This window comes from Gracilinanus agilis, chromosome 5 (genome assembly GCF_016433145.1).
Source record: "Gracilinanus agilis isolate LMUSP501 chromosome 5, AgileGrace, whole genome shotgun sequence".
In the NCBI taxonomy this organism is placed as follows: Eukaryota; Metazoa; Chordata; class Mammalia; order Didelphimorphia; family Didelphidae; genus Gracilinanus; species Gracilinanus agilis.
In genome coordinates, this window is record NC_058134.1 from 158,632,552 (window position 1) to 158,656,916 (window position 24,365).

The window sequence follows — 24,365 nt, forward strand, 5'->3', positions numbered from 1 at the left end:
AATCCTATTGCCTATATATCTATTTAGATATTTCTGAAAAATTAGGGACACTGGTTGGCAAGGTTCAAGGTAAGAGGGGTTCAGGGAATTGTTCCCCAAGGAGACCAGAATCCCTAAACCCTGAATGACACTTCTTGTATTCAGGAAATATCAAGATGGTTATTGAATCAATCAAAACAGTTCTTCTCAGTAAGTCAGGAATATCTTCAGGATGCATTGAGCTTGATTCCTACATCTCCTCTCCATGAACTCTTAACCTCAAAGACCCCTTTCTTAGGTCCCAACTCCCAGAAGTCTCTGCTCTTTCAACTATCATTTGGTCTCTTGCTCCTCTTCCAAAATTGCATCCCTCCTCCAAGAATTCCATCCCTGCCTCCATTCTCAGAGAGCTTTTGTTTATTTTTCCATCCTGGACCTCCTCCTGATTCCTTTGTTGATAATATTCCTCCTCCTGATTTTTGGTCCCTATCTTCTAAATGCTCTCCCTAATTTTGATTCTTCTTGATTACACTCTATTAGATTCCACTGTAATCCTGCCTAAAACCACTTTCCACCTCCTGGAGAAAGCCCATCAATCCTTTTCAAAGATTTAATTAGGGCCAGATCAACGTCCCAACAGCCTGAAAGAGGTTTATTTGAGAAACTCACCCATTCTCCACATATTTCTCAATTTCTAGACATTTAAGAGGGGAGAATGATGGAGACTGTTAGAGGGCAGTAAGGGGGCAGTAATGGAAGCAGGACTCTCATAATCTGAAATTTTGTATTTCTCACCAGTTAGCATGAGTTAATTATGAAATATGTGGTTTCAGCATTACTCAAACATGAATTACAGAATCTGTATTGTTGATCAGTTACCAATTCTATATCACCATCACCTATACTTTATCTGTAATGTTCTATACTGAGCACCAGCTTTATGCTGCTCTGCTTTATTAATTACTCATATTGTTCTTTATTTACTTTAGTTCTGAACTGCTAAGAATATGCTATATCCCCCAAACCTTCATGTTCCCATTCCAGAAGAGAAGCAAGACCTCTCCCACATTAACAAATGAAGTAGACAGTGGGGGGATGTGGGACATGCACCCTAAGGACTCTAAAGTTTCAAGAGTCCCCAAAACCTATGCATGATTCATATTTCTTTTCTGGTGATATGTACCCCAAAACACACCTCCACCTGAATTTGGCCATGCCTATTTCCCAGGGTTTTTGAGAGGTGGTGAAGATTTTTCTGGAATGGGAGATGCCACATCCAAAGCCTCTAAGAAAAACAGAAATTATTCTAAAACACAAAAAGAATTAGTGGAAAGTAAAAAATAAGTTTAAAAATCATATATGAGAAATAGAAGAACAATGGTAAAAGAAATTAAAGAAATACAGGAAAATCATGAAAATAGAGTTATCAGCTTGGTAAAGGAGCCATAAAAATTTCTGAAGGAATTAATAACTTAAAAATAAGAATAATCCAAGTAGTAAAAGAGGCACAAAAATACAATGAAGAAAAGTTCTTAAAAAGAAGAGTTAGCCAAATGTAAAAAAAAATATTCAAAAATACACTGAAGAAAAAAACTTCTTAAAAAGCAGAATTGCCCATATAGAAAAAGAGGTACAAAAATTCACGGAGGGAAAGAACTCTTTAAAAAGGAGATTTGGCCAAATAGAAAAGAGAGATACAAAAGCTCACTCAATAAAATCGTGCCTTAAAAATTAGAATTGGGTCAATGGACTCTAATAACTATGAAACATTAAGAAATAATCAGTCAAAAAATGAAAAAATTGAGGAAAATTAGAGAAAGGCAAACTCTCTTGTTCTACCTCATACCTTTCAGATTAGCTATTATAACAGAAGAAGAAAATGACAAAACTTGGAAGGTATGTGAGCTAATTGAGACACAAATGTACTCTTGGGGAGGTGTGAACTGATCCTACCATTTTGGAGAACAATTTGGACCTATGCCCAAAGAACTCTAAAACAGTACATATCCTTTTACCCAACAACATCATTGCTAGCTTTGTTGCCTAAGAGATTTTTAAAAAGAGGGAAGTATCTATATGTACAAAAATAATTAAAGCAATTATTTTTGTGGGGGCAAAGAATTAGAAAGTAAAGGGATACCCACCAATTGGGGTATAGATGAGTATGTTATATTACTGTAATACAATATTATTTTACTGTAAAAAACAATGTGCAGAGGAAGCTCTAAAAAATGGGAAAGACATACATGAACTGAAGCAGAGGGAAATGAGCAAAACCAGAAGAATATCGTAAAATGACAAGAATACTATACAATGAACAGTTGTTCTTAACAGCTATTCTCAGCAACAAATGAACCAAAACAATTCCAAAGGAATTACTCATGATAAAAAAAAAATGCCATCTGCTTCCCAAAAAGAAATTGATGGAGTCTGAATCCAGACCAAAGCAAATATTGTCACTTTCTTTCTTAATTTTTTGTTCATTTCCTTCAACAAAATGATTAATATAGAAAAAAATGTTTTATGTGATTTAAGATGTAAAATTCTATGTGAAACTGCTTGCCTTCTCAGGGGGATAATGGGGAGCGGAAAGGGAGAGAAAACATTTAAGGCTCAAAATTATTTTTAAAAAATGTCAAAAACTTTAAAATTTAATTGGGGGAGGGAAGTGTAAAAATTGAAAGAAAAGAAAACAAAACTGAGGAATGTCTATCACTTGGGGAATGAGTGAACAATTTGTGATGTATGGTTGTAATGGAATACTATCATGCCATGTAATGCAAGGTGGCTAACAGAAACCTTAGGAGTCAAACAACATCTTCACTCAATATATAGACCCCAATCGAACAGGCAAATTGAATGAGTGAATAGATCTTTGAAGACTCTTGTAGCCAAAATCTGTGCAGAATCCCGCATGAAATGTCCTGATGCATTACCATTGGCACTATACCATCTAAGATGCCAACCCAACAGCATTACGCACTTATCCCCATTTGAAATGCTGTATGGCCATCCATCTTTCCATGGCAAGTCACCTTAAAGCATTCACAAATTATCACGCCTGGGTATGGAATGCAAACTCTATGAATATATTAAATTGCTCAAGCAACGATTGAATCAACTCCATAAATTAGACTTGATACATCAAAGAGTACCCTTTGATTTTAGTCTACACAACTTCCAACCTGGAGATTATGTTTACATCAGAAACTTCACTAGGAAGTCTGTGTTAGAACTCTAGTGGCTTGGACCATCACAAATAATTTTAACTGCTCCTAGTGCAGTCAAAATTAAAGGAAGGGATCCTTGATTCCATGTCACTCATGTCAAGCCAGCAAAAGACATATCCGAACAACAATCACAAGACTTGGTCATTATAAAGCACAAAGATAAATTAGCACCAACCAATCAATCAAATAAATCCTTAGAAAGTCCACAGCCTATACATGAGACCATAGAACCAGAGCAGCAATTAGAACAATAATCAGAGCATGAATCAGAACCAAAATTAGACCAAGAACCAGTGAACAATCAGATATTACACCAAATTTTACACCCAAATTATTATCCCAATCCCAATTACATCTTTAAAAAATCACCCGTAAACCATTATGACAATAAAAAAATCAAAGGCAGAAGAAGACACAACATTTGATTTGCAATCAATCCAAGACCTAGACACTGATATTGACAAATAAATGAAAGCACAAAAGACTTTATCACGAACTCTTGATACCTGTAATCATCTTTATTAAACAACAACAAAAAAAGAAGAAAAGATGAATCACGTTTCATAGACATTTGAACTTTGTTCCTGACACAAGTCAACACACCAGAACATCAGTACATAGATAGAATTGATTATTTTGTTTTAGTTAGCAAATGTTAACTTTAAGACTGATGGTGAATGTTTGCATTTAATCTGTTTTCCTTTCTGTTTAAAATTTTTGCAAAACGAAAACCCCATTACTTTCCTATGCCTTTCCCACAACCCATCTTAGTTTTAACTTAGACTAGTCTTAGCACAGTTTAGGAGTAAGCAACCCTTTTTATTATTTTACAAAACTTAGATAGGGATAAGAGCATAGTTATAATTTAGCTTAGAATAAGAGTAGTAACCCCTTAGATCTTAGCAACCAGAAAATGTTGCAAGGTGCAAATTTTCCAAAAAAACATATGAGCAGATCTGTAATGCAAGGTGGCTAACAGAAACTTTTTGCTTCTGTAATTTCTAACAGTCACAAAAAGTCAGTTAAACATCTTAGAATCTTCAGAAAGGCAGTTAGAACTTGAAGCTATAAATAGAGGTGAAGTTCCAACTGATGGGGCTTTTGCCTTCTGGCTTTCGCTGTGGCTGGAGGCTTTTGCTTTGGCTTTTCAGCTTGACTTTGCTTCGGCCTTGGCCTGTGCTTATTTTGTCTTGGGAAATTTGGACCTCTCTCATTTCTCTGGAGCTCTCCCTGATCTCCCATCTCCATCCCTCCCCTTCCCTGAATTTCCTTTGGGTCCTGGATGGAGGGGAGGACTTGTGATTAGACATTGTGGGTTTAGTTTCTATAGGCTAGTAGAATATCCTCAAATAAGTTACCCCTAGTTTTAATGATTTGATAAAGACTTTACTTAAAAGGCAGTCAAATCTTCATGACTGGGAGAGCTGTACTCTCTCTGTCTAAACTTCTCTGCGACCCATCCCCCACCCTCACCCCTCTCCCTATCAGCAGTTAGAAAACCCTGAACCCCTCTGCCCTTCTGACTGACCCTGGTATTAATAAATCCCCTTGTTACCTATTCAAACCCTATGGTGAATCATGTCAAAAAATAAGACAAGGGCTCAAGGGGAAGGAATCATTTTCTTCTATTCCTTGAGGGGAGCTGGGGGCATCCATCTTGGCAGGAAGTATGTACCCAAGGACTTCCTTCAGCCATCAGTTTGACTGGCAGGGAGGGGCCCTCTCGACCCCTCCCTCAAGAGACTTTAGAAACTAACAAGAAAAACCCTCCAGCCAAACCTAAACATTTCTTACTGGCCCTAGTTTCCTCCCTGTATTCTCTGTCTTAAGCCTCTGGGAATAAATGTGTTTGAGCTGCCCTCTCCTACATACCCCATTTCCTTTATTTCCTATATATCTTCCCTTACCTTCATTCCTCCTCAATCACTTTATAATCACCTAGTGGCCCCATTATCCTTCCTCACACCCAAATTGCATTTTGTTGACCCACTCAGATTATTTATTTACTTCTTGATAACAGCCATAAGAAATGATAAAGAAAATGATCATGAAGTGTGGAACCTAGAAAGAGTCAGAATTAAAAATCCTGACCCCTGTATGACATTATGGGCCCGACCCTTATATCCCAACCTTGCAGACCCCCAGTCTCCAGGGACTGACCTTATCTACCCTGAAGACCTTCCCCTTCTCCCTTTGATCTCTTCCCCTCAGGAAATCACCTTATCTACCTTAGGACATCCCCCTTATCTACAAGATTTCCTAACCTAAGGACATTCCTCTACCCTGTTCCATTCTGACTACTACTCCATAAAAACTCTAGCCCAGGAGCAGCTCGAGGTCACTCACCAACTTTAGGTGGGAGACCCTAGCTTGAGCTAGACAATAAAGTCCCTTTGCATCTTGCATTGTTGGTTCAAGACTCATTTATTGGGATACTTCTCCGGGCATAACAAAAGAAAACTGGAAAGACTTATATGAAGTGATGCAAAGTGATCAGAACTAGAAGAACATTGTACATAGAAACAACAATGCATGATTCATGAAGTCGTCCACCAACTTCAGGAAGTTTCCTAGTGGGTTGGACACTGAGAAAGGGGAACCAAGGACTGAGTGAAAATGGGTTACGAGTTAAGGACTAATGAAAAGAGAACATAAGGCAAGAATAAAGACACCCAGACACAGAAAGTTTTGGCATAAGATAGACAGACAGCGAGTAAGCTCTGGTGGTCAAGAGCTTCATGGTTAGGAGCTCTGATGGTTAAGAGCTTCTTGTTAGGAACTCTGATGGTTAAGAACTCTCTTGCTAATTCACTTCTAGTCACCTTTATTGGGGTTACAACAGTATGGGGGAAGGGGAGAGCCCAGTGGCTTGATACATTAACATTATGAGGTAATCTTCATAAAATGCAAACTGCCAAAACCAAAAACAATAGGTAGAGCTAAGATCCAAGCTGATATGGCCTAAGGCATCTACTGATGTTTGATACCTGTGTTAATTGATCATTGAAGGTAAAGTAAGGAGACTGAGATAACTGACCAGTCTTCTGGGGTGTAGCCTTAGGGAAGGGCTAGGGATTTGGCAAGGTTGATGTTCAATTTGACTCAAGATTACAGAGATCAATCATTAGCAGTATAAGAGTTAAGTTTTTTGAGCACTCTTAAAATAATATCACAATTAATGTATACTTGGATTGCTACAATTAACAACTGTGAATGGCTTAACTATTGTCAACAAATAAGGAAAAGAACAATATAAGATCCCATCCAAAAAGACATAAAGGTACATATACCCTTTGACCCAGTAATACCATTATTGTGATTATATTCAAAAGAGACCAGAGATGTGGGGAAGGACCTACTTTTACAAAAAAAAAAAAGTTAATAGCAGCTCTTTTTGCAGTGGCAAAGGACTGGAAACTGAGAGTATGTCCATCAGTTAGGGAAGGCCTGACGAGCTGGGCTATATGGCTGAAATAGAATACTACTGTGCCATAAGAAATGATGAATAAGATGTATTCAGATAAGCCTAGAAAGTATTATATGAACTGATGCACAGTGAAATGAACAGAAGCAGGAGAACACTGTATACAGTAACAGAACTATTGTATAATGATCAACTCCGAAGGTCAAAACTATCATCTGCAAAGCAAGACTCTAAGATCAACCTAATGGACTTCTGTTGAAAAATATGTTCCATAGACAAAGAAGGAACTGTCATAGTCTGTTTGCAGATCAAAACATATGGTTTTTCACTTTATTTCTATCAAGAGTTGTTTATATATATATATATGTGATTCATGTCTTCTTTCATGGCATAAAGAATATAGAAATATGTCTTCCCTGACAACTCCAATATAGTTTCTATCAGACTATTTACAGCCTCTTGGAATGGGTACAGGAATGGAAGGGAGAGAATCTGATTTGAAAAATGTAAGATAACAATTTTCCAAAATTGTTTTTGTTACTAAATTTTTTTAAAAAATTAAAAGAGTATAAGGGGTTAAAAAGTAGACCCAGGATAAAGATATAAAGTATAGTCACTTAGAGAGTGGAATATATAATTCTACAAAGGAACAAGAAAGTCAGATCTGTTAGAAAGGCAGACTACAAAAACAGAATAATTTCAAGAAAATCTAGGTAGAGAGGAGAGCAACTAGAAAAAGTAGATCATTGATACAGTCAGACAAGAAGAGAAGTCAAGGAGAATCAGAATTAAGAAAAGGGCTTTAGATTAAAAAATTATGAAATAAATTTAGAAAGAGTGAAGTGATAGAGTAAGAAATCAGACTTCCTTGAGTTGAGAAAATGAATGGGAATAAACTAACAAAACAGAGACAAAAGTAGTTTTTTTTTTCCTTCTTAATATTTCAAAGATTAAAATATTTATACCAAAGAAATATCAATTATGTTTTTTAAAGTATATCTTTAGAAATAATAGGAATTACTTTAATTTCCATGCAAGTAGGTAACTCAATCACAAAATCCTAGGCAAAAACAATCAGAACAGTGACAAGACTTCATTTCTTTCTTTTGTGGTCTATATATTTGAAGCAAGAGGAAAGCAAATCTATCTATCTACATATTTCTATATTTTATCTATATCTTATCTCAAAAATGTGTTCAGCTTTGAATTTCCAGTTTCATAGACATAGCTGGGTTCTGAAATTTGACTTTGACATTTAGTTCACGAACTTTGAAAACATGAATGAAGATTTTGCTTTTCTTTTCTTACTTCATAAAGTACTGATAATGAATTTTAATGTAAGATAAATAATTATGTGCCTGAATTTTTAATTTATGTCCTGAATATGTTTACCATTTGCTAATAGCCAAGCTAATGTTTAATAATGTATATATATAGCTAATTTTAGTCTTATTTACATTTCAAATATTCATGATCATGTGACAGAGACCACAAATCCCTCTTGATAACTGATACCCTAACTACTTTTAAGAGGAAGAGGGTTATTTATACTTATTAGGTATACTGAATACTAGACACTATCAACAACTGCAAAGTACAAGGATGGTTCCAAAGGTTAAAGCTTTGTTGCTGTGAATACATATGTAATGAACATGTCCTTAAGATGGTAAAGAGACAATAGAAATGTCTTCTGGCCTTAGTTCTTTGTTTAAAAGTTTCCTTAGGGGGCAGCTGGCTAGCTCGTGGATTGAGAGCCAGACCTGGAGATGGGAGGTCCTAGGTTCAAATCTGACCTCAGACACTTCTTAGCTGTGTGACCCTGGGCAAGTCACTTGACCCCCATTGCCTACCCTTACCACTCTTCTGCCTTGGAACCAATACACAGTATTGACTCCAAGATGAAAGGTAGGGTTTAAAAATAAATAAATAAAAATAAATAAAAGTTTCTTTACCCCAACTTCAATTTACTTACATAGGAGAGTAGAAGATATTTTTGAGAAACTGAAGCAGTTTTGATAATTAGGTATATTCTAATTAGTATTCATACATTAAAAAAAGGGAGGCATTTATAAATTTATAATCCTACAGGAGAATAATACCACTTCTAGAAAAAAAACAAAAGGCAGGGAGTTAAAGTTTCATTTCTAAGGTAGATTTGAGATTGATGGTGTTATCATTGTTCCAAAGAGCTTATCTCTTGGGGAACATGATCTCTTGCTACGAAAGAGAAGTCTTCTAAACAAGGCACATTAATGACCATGACATGTTAACCCTTAAGGATAAAGGATAGGAAATCTTATTTTATTTTTAGTTTACTTTGTTCCCTTACTCTTCTACCAAGAATTTTTTTGTTGGTTCATGGCTAGGGTTCAAGTTTTAAACTGAAAAAGAATGGAAGAGTCTAACTGTCTGTCTCTCTAAGTGATGATAGCCAAATATGTCAACCAAAGCCAAAGCTGGAATCAAAGAGTACCTCCTCAATCATATTTCCTTTGGGACTATGCTTGGCAGAGAATATGTGAAGAAAGCCATTCTGTGAAGTGTTATGCCTGACAGAGCAGCTTCTGAAAAAGACTTCTTGTCTAGTAGAATAGTCCCTGGAAAGAATTATGGGACAAATTAAAAACCATTCAGTGAGTGTTGTATATTCTAGGAGAGCAGAATCGAGCAGTCACTAATTGTAGATAATCAAAAAGCAGCATGATAATATCATCGAAAGACATCATTAAGCCTACATTTAACAACCATTCAATAAACAGGAATTTATCAAAGTCCTTCTATGTTCCAGGTACTGTGTAATCGAAGCTTACAAGGACAACAATTATACCATGATGTGTGTGTGTGTGTGTGTGTCTGTGTGTGTGTGTGTGTATGTGTATTAAAATGAGTTACCAAGAATGGAGGGATTCAAGAAAGATTGAATGAAGTAGCACAAAATTTGAGTACTGGAGGGAGCTAGAAATTCCAAGAGAAAATGGTGAAGAGGGTGATGACTATCATCAGGGCAAATCACTTTTGTAGATCAGAAAGACAAAGGATATTGTTAAATGTGGGGAAAGACAACATGATATTGGGTCATATCTAGAGTATATTTTAGGGAATACTGTGTCATTAGCCTGAAAAGATAGGCTGACGTCAGATTATGAAGGGCTTAAATGTCTATCAGATGAGTACATATGGTATTTTCTCTATGGGCAATAGGGAATTACTGGAGTTTCTTGAACAAGGAGATGACATTGAATTCAGAGAAGTGGAAAATGAATGGAATCATCTGAAAGATAGAAGAGTCCATAGGAGATATCTAGATTTCAAGAGAATACCCAGTATAACATACCTGAGAAGGGGTCATGAAACACTTTTAAGGAAGGGAAACCTGTCACTTTCTAAAGACAGCCCACTTTGGGAAGCTCTAACTATAATTTTTTTTCTCCTGATACAAAGCCTAAATTAACCAACTTGAAATACTGACCCAATGCTACCAATCCTTCCCTCTGTGGTCATAATTGTTGTTTAGTCATTTCTCAGTCAGGTCTGATTCTGTGAATCTTTTGGGGGAATTTTCTTGGCCAAGTCACTAGAGTGGTTTGCCATTTCCTTTGCTAGTTCCTTTTACAGATGTAGCAACTGAGGAAAACTGGGTTAAGTGACTTGTTCTGAGTCACGCTGTTAATATATGAGGCCGAATAGAAACTCAGGTCTTTCTGACTCCAGGCCTGGTGCTCTTTCTAACACACCATGCAGTTGCTCTGTATGGCCAAAGAGAATAACTTTAATATATTTTCCACAATATAATTCTCCAAATACTTCATGACATTTATCACGTGCTTCACAGAGGCTTCTCTTCTCTTGCCTAAACATCCCCAGTTCCTTTCACTGATCCTCATATGAAATGAACTTGAGTCCTTGAAATCTGCTGACCAGAAATCAATACAATACCTTTTTTATGATGTTTGACAGATAAAAAATACAGATGGAATGCCACCTCTTATTCATGGAATATATTCCCTTCAATGGTGTCCAAGACTGCATTAGCCTTTTTTGGCTGCACTATAGATTTATATTGAGCTTGATGTCCACTAAGATCTTCAGATTTTGTCCAGAACTTTTGTCTAGGCCTAGCTTATACTTATTAGTTTGACTTTTTAAAACCAATTCTAAGATTACATTTATTCCTATTGAATTAATTAGTAGATTAAAGGCAGCATTTTACTGGAGAAGATTGGGAGATATGAACTAAATGATAATAACATTAGATTAATTCAAAGCTGAATGACCGAACTCAAGGAATGCTTTTTGATAGTTTAGTGTCAAAATGAAGAGGTTTCCAAGGGATGAATCCAGGGAAGTATGAGGGGACCTGGATATTTAAGATTTTTATAAATTATTTAGATAATGGCATAAGTGTCGTGTGAGTCAGATTTTAGATGACACAAAGTTGGAGGGGATAAATTGTTTGATGAAATTTCCATCAAAGTAATTCGAGTTGCTACTACCTGTTCTGCTTTTGGCAGACATAGAACTAAAGCAGATGTCTGCAAATCTGAATGCTTTTCTTATTACATGACTCACTGCCAGGCTTTTGATCAGTTTCTAAAATTCTTCATTTGTTTTTTCTTTCTGATCATGTAGTTTGTAATATCTTTCAATGACAAAAATCACTTTTTTTCTACTTTTATTGATCTTCACCCATAAATTCTCTGCCAATCTCTTCTCTTATTCCTTTCTTCAGCTAAATATAACAATGCTACTCTAATTCTTTATCCCATCCCTTCTTCTCTCACATAATCCAGCCCATTTTTAATATATTCTCTTTCCTTTGAATAATGATATTACTCTGAAGGTGTATTTCAATCAAAACTCACTGATAACTGCAAGGCCAAATGTGCTTCCTTGTGTATGAGTCTCTGTTTGAAATTTTGAGCACTTTTATGTAGACATTTTTAGCCATGTATGCTATTGCTACTGGTTCATTTTTTTTTCAGTTTTATGTTTTGTGCACTTCTGGATATTTGAACTGTTATTATTTCCCCATTAAATGCTACTTTTTGTAGTATATAACTTAGGGGAAAACAAAAGTATGCTTCTTCTTTCCCTAACCTTTATAATTTGTCATATTTTGTTAAATTTGTGGAATACTTGATAAATACTTTCTTAGAAGCCTTTGTTAGGTGCGTTTTCTCTTTTCCCAAGAAACTGTCATCCTTTTATTTTAAGCTATAGTACATAAATGCAAATCTTATTTTCAAACACCATCTTCTTGGCCATCTGTCAATGTCCTATATCAACTTTTTTCCCCCCTCATCATGCTACTTAGAGTGTTAGACTTGGAGTCAGAACAACCTCAGTTTTAATCCTGCCTTGGGCTCTTAATAATTGTGTTACCTCAAGTGGAAGTTATTTAATTTCTCTTACCCTGAGTTTCCTCATAAGTAAAATAAGGATAATGATAGCACCTACCTCACAGGGTTGGTGTGAAGGTTAAATGAGATAATATATGTAAAATGTTTTGTAAAACTTAAAGCACTACATAAATTCATCATCATCATTATCGCCATCACTGTCATCATCACCATCATCCTTGACCTTGATTTGGTGACAGTGAGAAAAATATGGTTTGTACCCTTATGATTTTCAGTTTCTTAAAAAAGACCTCATAATCAATATTTTCTTTTTCATGGTCTTTTTTCCAAATTGTAAATATAAATAATTTTTAACGTTTATTTTCTGGCATTTTGCAAATTATATTTTCTTTCTTTTTCCTCCCTCCCTTCCTAAAGGTGGCAAGTAACAGTGATACATTATACTTGTCTATACTTCTTAGCTGCTTTCTGGCAGTATCATTTATGACTAGGTAAATCACTAGAAGTAGTGCTAAATTTGATAGGCCATGGGAGATACTAACCCATATATATATATATGGACTGTGAGCCATTAGATCTCTTTCGTTGTTATAATGACAAAAAATAGTTGCTTCAGTACTCCTGAGCAGGGAATTTCCTACTATTTCTCTGTTTCTATGGATTTTCCTCTGACCTGAACTGGATGATCTCTTTTGTTTCTTTAGCTAAATATCCCTCTTTGCAGGACAAGTAGGTGCTTTTTTTTTTTTTTTTACATGATCAGCTCTATGCTTTTAGACAGTAGTACCAAACTTAAATAGGAACAATAGTCATGAATTTATACACACAAGGATCCATGAAGGCCACCTACTGCACTGGTTTAAAAATGTGATGTTAGCTATCTTTTATTGTATTTTTATTTTATTAAAAATTTCACAATTAGATTTTAATCTGGTTTGGGCTATACTCAGAAGTGCTCTAGGTCAGGTGTTTTATTATGTAGGATTTTGATTATAGAGAAAGAGGAGAATAAAGGACTGAGACTAATTAAGAGACAATTTTAATAGTCCAGGTTATAGTAATTAGGAATAGGATTAGAATGATTGTGCTATAAACAATTATTGTTCTCTGAGAGAAGTATGTTCACTATTGGCATATATCAAACAAGCCTAGTTGTGAACCCTTTGGATTTTCAAAAAACATAAATTAAAATGTGTTTTCAAATTTTTGATACTGTATTTTTATTTTTAAAGCAAGTTAGTATTTATTTTAGGGAGTTCCACAAAATAAAGTTCCCCAATCATCTGAATAAGGTTAACAAACTGGAGAAGAGAGAGGTCTCCCAATGTACTGGTACCTTTTATTTCATGAAGGTGCTACTGACCCAAGGTTACCAAACTTAGATGGTATTTAAGTATGCCTTTCTAACGGTCATGTCTTCCATCTATGCAGCACTTCACAGTTTGCAAAATACTTTCATAATACATTATTATCTCTTTTGCTTCTCAAAACAACCCTGTGGGACAAGCATTGAAAATATTATTGATCTATTTATGCATTAAAAATGTTCAGTGGAGGGGGCAGCTGGGTAGCTCAGTGGATTGAGAGCCAGGCCTAGAGACAGGAGGTCCTAGGTTCAAATGCAGCCTCAGACACTTCCCAGCTGTGTGACCCTGGGCAAGTCACTTGACCCCCATTGCCTACCCTTACCACTCTTTCACCTATAAGTCAATACACAGAAGTTAAGGGTTTAAAATAAAAAAAAAAATTAAAAAAATGTTCAGTGGAGACGTGATTTCCCAGGATTTGTTGTCTCATCAATCCTACCAATAAGGCAGATTGCAAGCCACCTATAATCAGCAATTCCACATGCAAAAGTACATGAGAAGGTGACACCCAATATGCTAGAGACTGTTTTCACTTTTTTCCAATATCTTAGTGTTACCAAATGAAGCACTCTAACCATCCAATAGTCTTTACTCATTCTCACTATGTGTACCACCATATTTTCTTTATTTGTCATAAAATTCCTTGATGAAATTCTTTCCTTCTGCTTTTTTTGAGGATTCCTTGTTGATTATATGTAACAATATAGTGTTTTACATGCTATATATCTTAAATATGCCTTTCTCTCCTTAATTCAACAAATTAGGATAAGAAAAATTTTAAAAGAAAAAGATAAGCATGTTTTAAAAGTTCAGCAAAAATAATAAATATATTATCAGCATCTAACAGTTTATCTAATTTTTCACATCTCTTCCCTCCCCCATCATCACCTATACAATGAATGAAAAGAAATATTAATAGCTTTAAAACACACTTACTCAATATGCTATTTTGAAGTACAAATCTCCAGAATTTATAACAAGAAATGATTCTTTCTGTCAGTTCATTACTAACCCAAGAACAAAAACATTGATAATTTTATATCTTTATTATTGTTTAATTTTGAGTGAGTATAGTTGAAGTCCAGATCTGTGATTTTCAATATAGAAGGAATTTACAGTGTGGAAACTTATTTTACCCACTTAGATTGTCAGCTCAATTGCAACTTAAAACCTCAGAGAGCTGCCTTATGCCTGTAAGGAATTAAAATTAAGGGTTTGACTAAAATATATGAAAATTATAAATAATATTGTGGTTGACGATTTAAAATATTATAACACAAGTCCAAATGACTTTCAATAGCTTTTATTTACAAAATAGGTGAAGAGAGTGAAAGTTGAGAAATACAAAAAGAGGGTAGAGAACATATTTAGCCTATCACACTAAGTATTGCTCTGGTGCTCGACTCAGCCTGGCACAACTTGTTAATCCTCAACCTGAATTAATCTCTCTCCAGAAGTCAGGAAAGGAAAGCCAGCTATTCACTCACCCAAGTTACCCCCCAACAGGCAGTTTGAGCCAAAGACAGTGTCCTATAGAGGACAACTCCTGAAGCTGACCTCTAGCCCCAGAAATCCAGGGCTTTTCTAGTGATTTCTTGTCCCTTCCCTTCTTCACGAGGGGGCCAATCCGAGCTTTCAAATTATCTAACACTGCCTAAGGGATCCACTTCTCATTGTCTGGAGGTATAAACTGTTATCAAAAGGATTCACAATTTCCTGACTGATTGAGTTGTTACTCACTTTAGCAAAGGACTTGCAACACTCTTACTTAGTGTTTAGTAAGGTACTAAGTAGGGGTATTAAAGAAAATCTGATTCACACTTCACAGTCTGGTGAGGTACTAAGTAGGGGGTACTTAAGTTAGTGTTAAGCAAGCATTAACTTAAAATAGACAAAGAGAATAAAGAATTCTCTTTCATAGGCCCAAAATATATAACAAGGGTTCCTAGTATGTGCCAGAAATAGGACTTGAATCAAGGTCTTACTGCCTTAAAGGCTCTATTCATTATGTCATGCCACATCTCTATTAGCATCATGAGACTATGAAAGATACTTCATAATCAACTAGTATGCATACAGTAGCTTTGATTAGGGAAAACCAACAAAATCATCACTCCTTTCCTTCGTATCCCTTATAGTGAAAAAATCAGAAGGTTTGGCAATGTTATTCACAAGCATTTCCAACAGTACTGAGAAATGAATATGTGAATAGAGGCCAAATCAAAAGGTTTTATGTGTTCTTGTGACTTTTTATGAAATTATAAATAATAAAATAAAGAAGTCACCACAGAAATTATGACATAGGAAAGAATATTTTTTTAAAAATCAATTGATTTTATGAGGTAATTTCCTCTAAAATCCAAAATGTGGCAATTTCTTAAATGAAAAAGCTATATTTTTCAATATTTAATTTTTATTAGTTAAAAAACCCAAAGTAAAAGCTATAAAGGAAACTACAAGTAACAAAAGGTACATGCACAAAATGTTAATTCAGTAATATCTTATAATTTTATGTCTTTAAAAATCCCAAGTGTTTTTCAAGCAAGTGTGACCCTTACATTATTTTGAAATAAGATATCAAAGGGGTCCTTAAATTTTGATCTATAGATATGAATTACTGTAATATGGTATGACAAAAAAAAAAACAGTTTGGGAAATGAATGAACCTAAAGATCAGCAAAGTGGAAAAAAGAGTCTACCTGCAGTATAGAAAGATATTCAAGAAACACCAATTCCTATGAAAGAGGGGTATAGTAGGAGTAGAATAAAACACTTCCCTCATGGATATTGGCATTTTCTCTGACTCCTATCTGTGAGACAGGCACTCTGGCAAAAGGATTCATATGATCCAACAATGCCTGATTGGTGCCTTGGTATCTATGACTATAATGCACAACTGAGCTAGGAATAGCTGACCAAAGTTACAGAAATTGTTTGAGCTAAATTATAGCTCAAAAGGTAATATTCCACAGGAAAAGGATATTATGTGTAGTAATCATTACAGTTAACAAAAAATGATTTAAAAGAAAGACCTAATTAATTCTATGTCTCGTCATATTTTGTCTAGGTTCAATTGAATTTTTCAGTACTTGTATACATACCAAATATCCTGTTTCTAAATGGGTGAGTTAGGGTGCTCCTATAGCTTTCCATTTCATTGTTTTTCAAACTTTGCTTGCTCGACCTCCTTTAATTTGAGATCTTTTGCTCTCAGTTTTAACTGATCACTTTCAATGTAGCCCTTAAAATCAGCCATCTTAAGAAATCCTTGATTTTGACCTCACATATGTATTTTTCTGCTTAGGTAATGGCTTTCCTCACCCCTAACTCTACTATAATGGGACATTTTTCTTTCCTTTTAATTATTGCAAATCTTAGAGTAGTCAGTGCCTCTATTATTTTATTAGGTATGATTGAGGCAGGGACCAAATACTCTTATATTACTCCATACCAAACCCACAATCATACCTAATAAAATAATAAAGGCACTGACTACTCTAAGATCTCCTCAAATGGATTCTTCAGATACAGAGGCTGAAAATATTACATTCTAGCTACAAATGGACAAAAAACCAGGAAAATAACTCAAATTTATATGGCACTTGAGAATTTATGTGGTATTTCCCTATAACACTGTAAGGTGTATCATACATTTATATTCCATTCATATATATATGAAAACTTAGACTTAGAAAGATTGAGTGATTTGTTCTTAGCCATAAAACTCAGAAGGATTAGAAATGAGATCTGAAACCAAGCCTCCAGATTTTGACCAATATGCTATTCATATTGCTTTTCTAAAAAGAGACCATCTCCAATTTTAAAAGCCAGTACATAGATTTGAAAAACAAGTTTACTACATAATAGTAAAAGAGTGGCTGTGGAAGTGGATAGAATCAACTGCAGATCCTCCAGATTGGGTCATTGCCCTGCCAGAATATCTCTCAGAGTTTCTGGCACAAACCAAGGCCCTCATGAACTTTCATCTCCAGGTACTCTCTGGGGTCTAGACAATTGTAAATGGTAGCCACTAAACCACACATAAGGAGCCCTTTTTGGTGCATATATTGGTAGTTTTAAAATGTTATCTATGCTTTATTATATTTTAATCTGTTTAATATTTCCCAAGTACATTTTAATCTGATTTAGAACTTACATGGGAATATTGTCGGCTGAATGAGACCTGCAGGCCAAGTTTTTGAACATTTTGATCCATATCAAGGTGATTTTAGTCGTTTTTGACTATCAGAAAAGTCTCTCTCAATAGGACATTCCATATTACATTATCCTCATATCACAGGGAATAGAATCCTATGAGCCAATGTAGAAAACTACCTTCATGAAATAAAGGGATTTGTGATATAGCATGCGGTCCAAAATGGCTAACAATTAGATTTGTTTTCTTAATAACAGCAATATGCCAACAATATAATGATAACCCATATAGTTGTTTTAGGAAGCTAAGCAAAGATTTATCTTTGAATATACATGGACTCTTTGAACCATTTTTAGAAAGCTTGGGAAGCTTCTTCATAATGGATTATCTTAGGTGGAATTGAACATTGACTTTCTTCACTCATCTAACAAATTCTCATGTTGATTCTACTTTTGACCATACTCCGAACTACTGCAGTCTTTTTAGCATTCCTTTAGATCACTAAATGGTAGTATTCTTATTGACAGAATCATAGCTTGTGAGAAATGGTGAGAGGTCAAGTCCCAGTGTGTTGATGTGGCCCTTGGGGAAAAAAACAAAACAAAACAAACACACAAAAAACAACAAGGAACACAATCTTTCTTGAACCATTCTACATATATATCGGTGGTGTCAGCGTGAAATCTAAGGGACCCTAAAATCTGTGTTTATTTGAGATATAGCTACCCCAAATTTAATCAGCTTGAAAGATGGAGACCCCAAGCTTCTCCTTGTTCCCCTGAGAATGCACCTTGAATGGAATCTCAGACTAGCAGTTTCAGATTGAATAATAGACCTTAGGATATTTAATGACTTCCCTCAGAATGAGTTCTTAGGGGATAGGGGCAGACTTGGAGTCTCCAGATTTCAAATGACACAGATAAACCTCATGTTGTCCAAGTGGGAAAGCAACATATATTCAAAAGCTAAATATCTCTTGCATTCCTGTCTTCCTAGTATTTCTGGAGTTCCTTTGGTTGGTTTTGCAAAATCCAGATATTATAGGGAAATCTTTCAATATTCTTCCCCACCCCTCACCCCTAATGTCAGAAGCATTGCCTAAAGTTAATATATAGAGAGAGTTATCATCCCTCAAAGCACCTCAATCCAGAACTGCCTTCTCAGTACTAAAAATTTAGGATGTATTCGTTGCAGTCAAACAGAGACATTGCCATACTTGGCTCTATGATTGAATATTAACCTAATTCCAAGAACATCAATTCTCAACCACTCTGTATCAGTTTGTTCATCAGACTCAAAACCTTAGTACTGAATGAATCACAGGAAAAGAATATTTAAAAGGAATTAATCTAGCCTTTCATTTCTCTTTCCAGGATTCCTGTACCAGTTGATAAGAAATAGAATATTATAGCTCTTTAATGATTACAGATACCTGAATATCATCAATATATGCCACTGGTACACCTGACAGATAGCAAACTACCTGAACCAGCTAGATAGTGTAGTAAGATTCACCAAACTGAACCTGACGTAGATAGGGTTTTAAAATTTCATTTTCTAAGTCTTTGTATTTACTGATCTGATTTGTCTACATAATATTCTTATTAACTTTCTTCTGACTCTTCATAGAGTAGTTTAGTTTTGATGTTTTTAATGAAATTAAATACTCATAAAAGCTCTGACAATAGGATTTTTATTTAGTAATAGCAAGGAAAGAGATAGTCAGCAAGGCCAAGGACACTTTCTTCCCCTGCTTTTATGTTACTTATGGCAGACCTCAAGGGAAACATCAGGCACTGTCTGTAATCCTTCATGTCTCTTAATTCAGGATACCAGGAAACCTCTTCAAAAGCATGTACTTTTATCCCTTGAGTCAATTAAATTTCAAGTAAAATGTCAAATTTAAAAAAAAATTAACCTAGTCTATAGTGGAAGAGTTTTATATATTGTTTTCATCCTCTCTACTCCTATGCGGGCGTTTAACTATGAACAATATTCACCTATGCTTTGTGATAACTCTCCCTCCTTTACTAATGTCTGAATTTCACCTTTGACATGGCCACTGCCTCTCTGTTCCAGGACTCTAGTCCAGTGGGAGCAGCTATTGGTGAGACCTGAACTCTATCATTCTATGTCAAGATCTAATACCATGCTTGTTATGTACTACTTTGCCCAACCAAGGCTGTGATGCTTTCCATACCTAGTTGGTTCAACATGTTTGTGAGACCATGAATGACCTCATAGATAGCTCAGGCAACTTATAGAAATTGAGGTCATTTAAGCCAGAGCTTGGGTTTCTTTTTATACCATATTTTCTAATGAGGGCCATACTTCTTTCTATCAATCTATCTCCACTGAAGGAAAAAAGAGCTATATCTGGAATTCATAAAGCTTCCATCAAGGCTATAATTGCCTAGGTTATTTATGAGATGAAATGGGTCCTTTTCCCATTTCTACTAGATTGAGAAGTCTATAGGCCTTGGAGGAGAATAGAAATATCTCTGATGTCCCTGAAGGACTGCAGCCATTCCATTGGTGGTGCTTAAGTAAGACAAACTCTAGATGACATAATTATTGGAAAAGACGAATGGTTTTGGGATCCATAGTGATAAAAATACAGAAAAGAGAGGAGAGATTCCATTACTATGAAATTTTGCCTTTTCTTGATCATTCCTACCATGAGAAATATTGCTGTTGCTAATGATGTGTGCTTTCTTTAGCCATTGAGGGAAGCTAATCTTGGACCACATGAAAATCTGCTTCCTTATCACAATTCTGCACATGTTATTTTGAGAATATCTGGTTTTGATTTTGTTCTGATTTATGACTTTATGTTTGCCCTATATGATGTTTGTTGAATTGAAATAAACTGAATTTAATAAGTTTCTTCTCCTGCCCTCTACTCACCATGTTCAGTTATGGACTTTTCTTCAAGACCTATTAATTCTTGTCAATGTGTCTGCCCATCCACTTCTACACTCACACACAGATTTGATCATTGTCTATGAAGGTAGGACACAAAAAGGAGAAAAGTTGAATTCTGGCATTTGTGAGAAGTAATAATTCTGAGAGGCTGGGTTCTAGGAAGAAAAAATAATTTCATCGAGTAGGCTACCAAAAACCAATAAATTAATCATTCATGATCTCTTTCAGTGATCAGAGAAAAATTATTCAAAGTCTTGAGCCACTTAAATACATTTCTAAAAGCTCATTATTTAGCCATCCCCTAGAAAGTCCAAGACATTTTTAATTGGTGGATACCTAATGACGAGGTGGGCTAGTATTTTCCAAATCTTCCCTGATCTACTCATGGGAGTGGAGGGAATCATTTGCCTAATCACAGGAATCCACTCTCCTTAGTGACATAGATGGAGAAATTGTTAGGTCTATGTAAGTTTGATACCCTTCATTCATCCAAATGGAAGAAATCAAGGATATGGCCAAGCCATCTCTGGAAATGTTTAGCAGAAACTACTTCAGCTTACAGGAAATTATGAAATTCACACTTAATCTTAATTATTTTAATTTTAGAAGATTCTCTGGGGCAAGAATTGCAAGGGCCTTCTTACAATGGTCAGGACAAAGGAATGAGGAAAATATTTAAATATAAAAGGAAATGTTACAGAGTAACATTAGAAATTAAATGATATTAAGAATAAATCTCAGGTTATGTAATAAATTCAATTAAGTAAAAGTATTAAGAATTTTTTTCTATTACAACATATGATTATAATTAGGACAAATCAACAGGTGTTTTTTAAATCACCTATGAATATGTTCTATATCAAAGCAAAAGAATCAGAATCAAATGAACAAAGAAACCCTGGAGATTTTTAATCAAGCTGAGAGATAAATTACAGAGTCTAAAAATGGCAAAAAAAGTTATGAGTAATAAATTTGAGGAAACAAGGACATCCAGGTGTCTAATATACCCTGGATTTATTTAAGATGTATGGGGATGTACCTGTCACTCGTCTTCACAAAGGAACATATGGCTAATGAATAGTCTTGAAGTATATCAATCTCAGAAGGCAAGGGGCATAATAGAAAAGTTGTATTTGAATCAGTTGGACATATCCAATGAAATGTTGTAAGCTTTAGGTTTTTTTTTTCCCCAATGGGTCTGTAGTGAAGTGAGTTGACAGTGAATTGAATGAATCAAAGGAGAGTCTATCAATTAGAGATGGAATTTTCAACTCAGTGAGTAATTAGGAACTTTGTATGTACTAAGCATATTTAGGGGAAGGTTTATAGTACTCGTACTATCCTGTGATAACATTTTGTGAGCCAAACCCAAGCTAAGGAGATAGTGTGGATATGAATGCAAATATTTGTGCTCCATTCAATCTATGCATGCATGAAGAGACAACAGACCCATGGAAAACACTGGAATTTGGAGGTCAGGGCATGAATGAGAGTAGAGGAACTATATAAGAAAAATATTCTAAAGATCCTCTTCAATAAAAGTCTTCAGGAAAATGATGGATAAGTACTTAACTGAGTGCAGTGGAAAAAAAAAGTATTCCTTTTCAGAAACCAATTAGACTAGGTGTCATTGTGATTCTGTGAAAAGTTCCTAAAGATTAACACCATTGAACGATAAAAATGCTTTCTTGATTGACAAAATTACAGTCATATTTTTAAAGACTTTCATGAGTCTATCCAGACCCTAATGGGATGTTAATCAATACCAATTCACATGTAGATAAAAATCAAGAAAGTTAGCAGAAAAACTGTTATAGGCACATTAATTTAATTACTTTTCAAATATTGCTAATAACACCCAGGTGAACTGTGAATCCATTTTAAATGTTTAGTTCCATTAAATACAAATATGTCATCTGTCCACAAGTATAACACTATTAACCCAAAAGGATATTTGTTTTCAGTTGACTTTTCATGGGATGGAGATTAATTTGTACTGATTCATCCATAGCTTCTCATCATAGTATGAGATATGCAGCTTGATCTAGAGCCATCTTGGTGAACTTATAGCACTCATGCCAGAGGGGGCTACTCTCTTCCCCCTCTCCATATGGGCCTGAGGACATTTCTCTCATTACATGCCCCTCTGCCCAGCATCCCAATAGGATTGCTTCCTCCCTTCCTCACATGCAGCACGAGGGTTGCATTTTGGGCATTGGGTCTCAATGAGTTTCACCATCACTGATCTAGAGGCTTATACTATAGTTATTCAAGAATCAAATCAAGTAGCTTAGACAGAAACTATACTGAGAGTCACATTCTAGTAGCCAAGTGGGCTACATAAATGAGTTAACAATGCAATGTTTTAAAAATTACATGGCTCTTCTGTTAGCCCTCTTAGAAAGATAGAGGGATCACTTCTATGTTTTCTCTGAGTATCAACAAATTATCCCAGAAAGGCTTTGGGAAGTTGCCCATGATTTATGGACTTTGTTTTCCTTTTTCAAATAAAAGAAGAAACAGCAATGTTCAGTCCTGAATTCTATTTTCTAACTTGCTCCAATAAATTTAGCGTAACAGCAAATGACACAATATTCTGTTTGTATAATGATGCATATGTAATCTAGACCTATACTGTTAGGGATATGCATCAGTCCATCAGTACTTAAGGAGCATAGCATTTTTTCTCAGTGTAAACTTTTCTGAATGATCCATATTTTAAATACTCTGTTCCTCAAAAATCTGTGATTTTATTGGTTTAGGAGTCCACTGGCATATAAGTACCCTAAATCATTTCAAGCATGTCAGACTTTTCATGAAACCATTTGAGGTTTTCTTGCAGAGAGAAGAGTGGTAGTCATTTCCTTATCCAGTTTATTTAACATAAAACTGATTCAAACATGGTTCAGTAACCTGTCCAGGGTCACATAGCTAGCAAGTGTCTGAGGCCAGATTTCAACTCAGGAAGATAAATCTCCTCATTTTAGTTCTAGCACTCTATCTGCTATGTCATATAGCTGCCCTTGAGTTCCTTATCCTGAGGAAGTGAAATATAGAGGTGAAAATAATATTTTTAAAAATTAGCCAATCTCTTTTGAGAACCTTTTCTAATAAGTGAGTTTAAAAAATATATTATTAGGCTAGAAAGGGAGCATGTGCACACCTTGGGCTCTATCAAGGAGTGTCCCTGCTTCCCACTTGTGGCCTCTGACTATTTCTTTTATTTTTCCTTTCTCCTCCATAGTCACAATGTAGATTTTCGTGAAGACTTTAAAGAGGAAGACGATCATCCTTGAGGGCAAACCATCTGATACTATAGAAAGTGTCAAGACCAAGATAAAAGGTAAGGAAGGTCTTCCTTATCAATGAAGATTGATTTTGGTGGGCAAGCAACAGGGAGATGGGTGTACTTTATATGACTACAATATTCAGAGTCTACCTTTCATTTTGTTTTGATGCTTTGAGCTGGTGCCAAGAAGAGAAAGAGGTTTTACGGCACTCCCCAAAAGAATAATCTTAAGTAGAAGCTTAAATTTGCTCTTCTAAAGTACTATAAGGTTTGTGAGAATGCCAAGATTAGCTACCTCCAGTGAGAATTCTCTTCTGATAAATGTGGTGCCAGTCTGTATGGTTAGCCACTTTGACAGCCATTATTTTTGGATGTGTTATCTAACTTACTGCTTCAACAAGTCAGAAGACAAGTAAATGTGTATATGTTTATTTAAAAAAAAATATATATGTATATATATATATATATATATTTAAATACTATTAGGATAAAAAATACAGACAATACTGAAGGGATAAAACTTTGCAGGAACATATAACATTTCTTTCCTAATCAATATATTAAGAATATGCCAGTGGGGGCAGCTGGGTAGCTCAGTGGATTGAGAGCCAGGCCTAGAGATGGGAGTTCCTGGC

General features: G+C 35.3%; 1 pseudogene; it reads left to right on the plus strand.

The window, feature by feature from the left end:
• The first annotated feature begins 23,690 nt into the window (after positions 1-23,690).
• On the plus strand, positions 23,691-24,146 carry LOC123249135 (annotated as a pseudogene).
• The last annotated feature ends 219 nt before the right edge of the window (positions 24,147-24,365 follow it).